This window comes from Giraffa tippelskirchi, chromosome 2, assembly GCF_054371585.1.
Source record: "Giraffa tippelskirchi isolate mGirTip1 chromosome 2, T2T-mGirTip1v1.2.pri, whole genome shotgun sequence".
In the NCBI taxonomy this organism is placed as follows: Eukaryota; Metazoa; Chordata; class Mammalia; order Artiodactyla; family Giraffidae; genus Giraffa; species Giraffa tippelskirchi.
Window position 1 is genome coordinate 150,293,561 of NC_137276.1, and position 7,708 is coordinate 150,301,268.

Genomic DNA, 7,708 nt, shown 5'->3' on the forward strand with positions numbered 1-7,708 from the left:
TGTCTTCTCTAGAATTTGCAAATTAAGAAATGCAAAAATAAAGACTCTCATATTCACATTGATATGTTTGCTTAGATGCCCTTTTTGTTTTGTACATTACCAGTCTGATTAATTTTATTCATATCTGCCTTTAACAGCTACCATTGTCCTAAACAGGCTTTTTCCCCCATCTTCCTCCCTTCCTTCCCCGCTTCTTCCCTTCCTGCCTTCCTTTCCTTCTTTCTTTCTTGTCTTCTCTTTCCGCCTTCCTTCCCTCCCTCCCTTCTCTCTTTTCCTCCCTTCCTCCTTCTTATGTTACTCATCAGTTTTTTAAGTAGTTTTGTTTTAAAACCCAGCTTGGGTTAAGAGGCTTATGTAAGGCAGTGCCTTATGCCAGACAAATATTCAGCACAACACAATACTCACTGCAGCTGAACCTACAAGTCAGAGAATCTAAGTACAATACCAAGAGTTTGCTGAGAACCAAACTCTACTCCTAGGGGTAAACTTTTAATGTTATATATTCTGGCAATGTCCCTCCCTCTTGCTGTCTTCATAGTGTTTCTAAGTCAACTAAGTTATTGGTTAGTTTTCATGTAAACTTCTCATGTTGCAAAAGAAGATAATGAAGGAGGAGGAGGAGAATTATTTTAGGAATCCAAAAAGAAATATTGTCAATTGCTACATAAAACTTGCATATAAGTACATAGAAGCACCACACTAATATTGGGAAGCATAAATAAAGATAAAAGATTTCTCATTTTTCTTCTAAGTTACTCCTGCCCAATATACTGAGGTATCAAAGATATGTTTTCTTTCTTTCCTTCTCTCTCTCTACCCTCCTCTTTCTCTCCTGAAGCTGTTTTCAATCTGAACAACTTAATATAATTTTGCAAAGTAAGATTTTCTTTTCAATGATACAAACATTTTCCCCAAAGAGGTTTTTAAGCAAGTCAACCAGGCATAAAAATGTTTTCTATTCTTCTGAAAGGAATATTATTTATCTATGTAGTAGAAGATCACAGTATATAGTGAAAATTCAGTCAATTATTTGTGTATTAGTTTCTATAATATCAGATTTTTCTCTATCTCTCAATAGTGTGAATATATCTTATATAATTGACTGCTGATAGATGCAGTTTCTGATTATGGAACTTAATTTGCTAGAGTAACCTGTTTATGTTGAGTGTTGTTGGGTGCCTGCTATCCGTTGAATAAACATAACTGACTACCTCTAAGTAAGTATAAGGTATTCCTTTCAGTTATTCAAAGATGAAAAGTGTAAATCCCTGCCATCATGGAATTTTGTGGAAATAAGGATTAGAATTAAAAAAATATTTAAAAAGCTCAGGATTTGGGTCTAGCTATCTGGGAAAGAGAAATGGGCATGTATATAAAATAGGTCTCTGCAGAATAAGTTTTTGGTAAAGGTCTGAACAAATGGCTGAAAATATGGAGTAGCCTGGATACGTTTGATAGAGAACATGGGCCTTAAAGTGTAGGTAGGGCTCTGATAGACAGACATGGGACCATATTCTATATGGAAGGGGAAGGTAGAGAAGTGAGATTGTACAGTGTACCATAGAAAATGATTTAATGGATTTAAAACATTTCTGGAATAACACAAAGTGAGGCTGAATATTCTGTTTTAATGGGCCATCCTATACTTTATTCATTTAGTAAATACTGTCATTAAACATTTTATTAATAATAAAAACATTTATCTTAAAGGGAGTTAAAATTCAGTGGCGAGAATTAAGAAATCTAGTGCTTTTCATATTGGCTTATTCCTGGATCTGGGTGCCTCTGTGTTCTTCAGTATCTCCATCTGGATATCTCTTTCTCATATTTGTGAAATAACATATCAATTATTAAATTGAAGATTTTTATGAAAAATCAATTATACTTTTTGAAAGATATTTTGTGGGTCACTTCCTATGTGCCATTTGCACTCAGAGTTCCAATATAGGATTACAAATAAATACTGCATCTGAAATGTATTATTATTATTTTTTTATATTTATTTATTTATTTGGCCACACCAGGTCTTAGTTGTGGCTTTTGGGATATTTAGTTGCAGCATGTGGGATCTAGTTCCCTGACCAGGCATCAAACCCTGGGCCCCCTGCATTGGGAGCTTGGAGTCTTAGCCACTGGACCACCAGGGAAGTCCCAAAATGTATTATTTTTTAAGTCAGTGAATCTTCAGCTTGAGAGGAAAAAAATCATTTTTTAAATTCTCCATTCAGAAGTTCTACATTCATGCTTATGTAACTGAATGAAAGTTTAGAAATACATTTAAATATGTTTAAAAGGCTACTGAGATATCTTGAAATCAGGAAGTATCAGTCAATTGTATAAACAAACTCAAAATCTCTGATAAAAAGATACTAAAAGGCACAGAAGCAAGGAATAAAAACTCACTGAATACATTCTAACAACCTCATACTCATCCTGCAATAATCAAAATAATAAACTAATACAAATATTTTTGGTGATGTAATGCACAAGCGTCCAAAAATGGAATGCTTGTTGTGTCAATCTTCCTAACATGAAACCTCAAGTCAAATGGAAACTAAATCTTATCCCCAAAGCTTAGAAATCCAGGTCCAAGAAATATTTTAAGACAAAAATGTAAACGCCAAACTCGAGTGAAATATGAGGCAAATAATGAGGATGGATGTGAGGGTTTGTGAGGGCAAAGAGAAAGTCATTCAGTCGTGTCCGACTCTTTGCGACCCCATGGACTATACAGTCCATGGAATTCTCCAGGCCAGAATACTGGAGTGGGTAGCCATTCTCTTCTCCAGGGGATTTTCCCAACCCAGGTATCGAACCCAGGTCTTCTGCGTTGCAGGCAGGTTCTTTACCAGCTGAGCCACCAGGGAAGCCGGTGAGGGCAAAAGAAATCTTTATTCTTATTTGTGGCTGTTTACTCAAGTTGGATAAAGCACTGGTTAATTGTCCAGAATCATTTATTTAATTTCAATTTAACTTTGCCCTTCTACATACCCCCAAATTATAGCACTGCTCTAACAAAAATCCTTCACATATAGTCTCCTTTTGGTCAGGAAACAGAACTTTTGAGTGCTCATAGGGGACAAGGCATTATGTAGGTGTTATTGAAGTAAAAAAGTGTTGCAATTAAAAGGAAAAGTGTCATACCCACTCCCCCATCTCAAAGATACAAACAATATTCATATTTAAGGCCCACCCTAAAGTAAATTATTGACATTGCTTTTAGTGCTCACTTAAGGACCACTTGCTTGTAAAGCTTTTCCTTGGTAATCACTGCAGCTCTATATCAGATCTCCCCAGTACTGTACTTCTAAACTTGACTACGGAATGGCAAACAATACACAAGTTTATAGAAGTCAAAGTGATGTGTAGAATAAAAAGTGAAAGTGTCCCTTGTCACTTCTCCAAAAGTGTGTAACCTTCTAGATCTCAGATAGAAAGATGGATGATAGCTGGATGGGTGAATGGATGAATGGAAAGATAGACAGATGGATGATAGGGAGTTGATAGATTGATAGATAGACAGGCAGGCAGATAGAGAATGAAGAACATAGATTCTGGATCTAGACAGTCAAGGTTTCAGTTCAAACTCTACTACTCACCCCATGTATGATCTCACCTGAGTTTTCTCATCTATTAAAGTGAAGATGACAATGGTACAATTGCACTGGGTTATTACAAGGATTAAGTGAGTTTATATGTGAACTGCTTAGAGCAGTGCTTGGCACACAGTAACCATTTTATGTGTAGTTAACTACTCTTCTTATTATGACTACATATATACTAATTTTTTAAAAACAAATGAGACTTTATGATGTTTTTCTCACCTCATAATATGTCAGGGAAAACATTCTTATAACACAGGTCGATCTAGTTCACTCTTTGTGCTGCTGCTGCTGCTGCTAAGTCGCTTCAGTCGTGTCCGACTCTGTGCGACCCCATGGACGGCAGCTCACCAGGCTCTGCCGTCCCTAGGATTCTCCAGGCAAGAATACTGGAGTGGGCTGCCATTTCCTTCTCCAGTGCATGAAAGGGAAAAGTGAGAAAGTGAAGTTGCTTAGTCGTGTCCGACTCTTAGCGACCCCATGGACTGCAGCCTACCAGGCTCCTCCGTCCATGGGATTTTCCAGGCAAGAGTACTGGAGTGGGGTGCCATTGCCTTCTCCGTCACTCTTTGTAACTGCTGCCTAATATCCCACAGGAGGGTTGAATCAGACTTTCTTTAACCGTTGTCCTACTGATGGTCATTTAGGTTGTTTCCAGGTATTTCTGCTTCAAAGCCACTACTCACATATTGTCCTTGAGTATAAAACAAGAGATGCAGAAGGGGCAGGCATATAGGTATTCCCATTTTACACATGATCAAAATGAGGCTCAGAGAAATTTAGTAAACTGCATAAGGCCAAACAGCTAATAAGGAACAGAGTTCAGAGAACTAGTTTAACACAGTTTCACACTGTTGTATCTCAAATTTTCCCATTCGACTTAAGATAGTTTCACAGACATTGTGGTCCTTATGTCACAATAAGACATTTCTGCTTTCTGGAATAAGCAAAAGGCATAAGTTAATGTGCTGCAAAAGTGGGCATGAACAGAGAGATATAAGAGTATGTACTAAAAGACTGAATGAAAGAGTAAACCCGGTGAGGTCCTAAGTACTACAGATAATACTGAATTTATGACCCCAATCTTAAAAGCTTAAATGGTTTGAAATCAGGATAAATAAAACATAGTGGTCGGAGAGGGAGTATAAAGGATGACTTGCGATTTGACTATTTGGAAAAATATTATTCGAAAAACAGCCATATTGACATTTAGTCTTCCAAGATGGGACACATTTGATTAACTCTGATCTGGCATTAGTGTGACTGATATTAATACTTTATACCTCCCACATCCAAAATCTATAACCCATCACACTATTAAATAATAAGATAATCAAATCTTCATTAATTACAAATATGAAACTGACTTTAAATTATTGTGCTCTTAGAAACTATAGTCCATTTATAATACAATGAAGCATTAGCCAAGTATATTCCTCTCTCAGGCAAGAAACTATTGTACAAGGACTTCAAAGTGTACAGAGCTCATTGTGGAAATACCCTTCTAATAAGCCACATTTCTAATTCCAGCAGTATTTAACTTCAGAATTTTATTCTCAACTAGGTCACTCACTGTCTTTAGGACTGGGGACAATGACTTCTCCAAGTTGAAGTTTTCCTCCTATATAAAACATGGTTTGTGTGTTTATTTTGTTGGGAAATAGGTGAATTCATCTTGTTGGTGTTTATCTGAAAGTTTGAGAAAGCCTCGGAGATGCCAAATGTGACCTTTTACTGCAATGCCAACATTTAGAAATGTGAAGGACATAGTGTGACTTGTAGTAGAGAATGGGTAAAAAATGAAGCACCATGGCCTTTTCCAGATATATTTCTTAGCATGAAGTATGTTTATTTATCCGTCTGTTGTTTACCTTCTGCCTCTGTTTCTGAATTACGATAAGGTGTAAGCAGCTTACAAAAATACTTATCAAACTCAGTAGGATACAAGGCAACAATTTAACCACTAATGACAGCCACCTCTAACTATGAATGACATATAATAAATTATGTTTGAACTGGATTTTCAGCTGCAGATCCTTATTCTGCCACCCAGACAGCCCTATAAAGTTGCACTTGTGGCCTTAATCCCACTTGGATATGTGCCCTACTGCCTCTACTTTCCATCATTCTAGTGCTTTAGTCTTCTTGAATAAGTGAACAATCTTTGTTTCTGTACCTTATTAGGCCAAAGACCATAACAGCTAGTGATGGCATCGGCAGGCCCTGCGGGCAGGATTCTCTGCAGATCCAGCCAACCTCCAACAAACCCCTTTTTATACTCCTGTTTCTAGGAAGAATTATGATGGCGGTGCCCTGCTGTTGATCAGTCAAATCTGTGGTAGGCCTAGAGATAAGTCCTGTAAGTGTGGTGTACTGTAAAACAGCGGCTCCCATTCATTAGTAGCTTGTGTGTAATAAACCACCAAAAAGGGGGGTGGGGTGGGGAGGCAGCTGCAGTGTGCAAGAGCAAACAACGCATCTCATTCTTGGGAGCCAAAACTTTGTAATTCGCTACTGGGCAGCCTGCTCTCGCTGACATTCTTTCTGATAACAGAGTAGTGCCCTCTCTTTATTTATAGCTGGACTACTAACCCAAGAGATTCTATTTGGTAACTATGTATACATATTATAACAGACTGTTATTAAGGAAGAAATGAAAAATACTATCAAATTGCCTCTGGCAAACAAAATTACTGGGTTCAAGGGACATTTTCTTCTACCAGCTGATAACCTTAAAGACATTTCTATTAGCCATGGTTTCACAGTACTAGTTTCATAAGGATGACATTTCACAAGACACCAACTGAAACACACAGAAAGAATACTCTCTGGGAATGAGTTTCTTTGGTAACATAGTTTTTAGACATAGAAGTGTTCATTGAATAGAGAAATGTTTGGAGGATGCTTGTCTTTAAAGTTAAAGAAAAATCTATAAAAATGTAAAACTAAATTTTATGTTTTGGTTGTTAAGTGTCTAAGAAATTCTCTTTTGCAACAGTACTACAAATGACTCATCGGCCTAAACCAAAATGTAGGAGGCAATTTAATTGTGAAAGGAAGACAATATACTTGTTGGGAAAGAAAAGGGAAAAAATTCTCAAGAAGCCCTTTTAATTCAGGATGGGTTAACCTAATAAAAGGGAGACACACTTGAATTTGCTCACGACTACTTAATGAGAAGATGAAAAATGCTGCAGTTTCTGTAATAAACCCTTTCTTTTTACATCCAAAGCAGGTGCACAGCATTGTGATATCAACACTGTACTAGTTCCTCATCAGCCCCCCACTGCTCTTCCAAATAGGAATGGAAGACTGTACATTCTAGGCATTTTTGTCTTTACCACTCCGAACTCAGGGTCAGGAGACTGGCTATAGCAGAGTGGAAGGCTTGCCAGTTGTTTTGGAATTCTTGCAGGTGTTTAAAAAGCAAAGGATTCTTTTCAGAGGCACATCTGCATTTGTCATATGCCATTTGTGCTAAAGCCTGTGGTGTTTTTGTTTGTTAGTTTGACAGATTGACATGTAATGGCCAGGACCGTTGGGCGGCTGCTCCCAACAAAGTCATTCTGATGGCTGGAGTCCTCTAGAAATCAGCTCGCCCGAATTACCCATGATTTTTCTCTGCCCTTCAAAGGAAAATGCAGAGTTCTAATGCTCTTTTGGCTTTTTGTTTGCTTTCACAATTCTTTCTCTTTTTTTGTTTTATTGTTTTAAATTCTAAATTAAGATGAAATATGGATTTTGATGGGATAATAATCTCTACAAAGAGTTTTTAAAACCAACTAGTTCTTAACATTTACTTAGAAGTGGTTAAAGAGATTTGTGCATTTTAAATAAATATTGGGATATCATACAATTATTATAAAAATTAAGAGAACATATCTGTGTCAGTGGTGGATAAGGGAACTTAAGAGAGGTAAAAACTGCCACTTTTGAACTTTTTAACATTTTTAAACAGTAAAATAAAATCACTTTTGAAACCATTTTTCCTTTTACATGTTAGTGAACAATATACCTGAATTTATATGTAAGCATGCATCTTATCAACCACAAAGCCAAGGACATATGTGTGAAAGAAAATTTTAGTATGGTGTCTTTTGTTGATA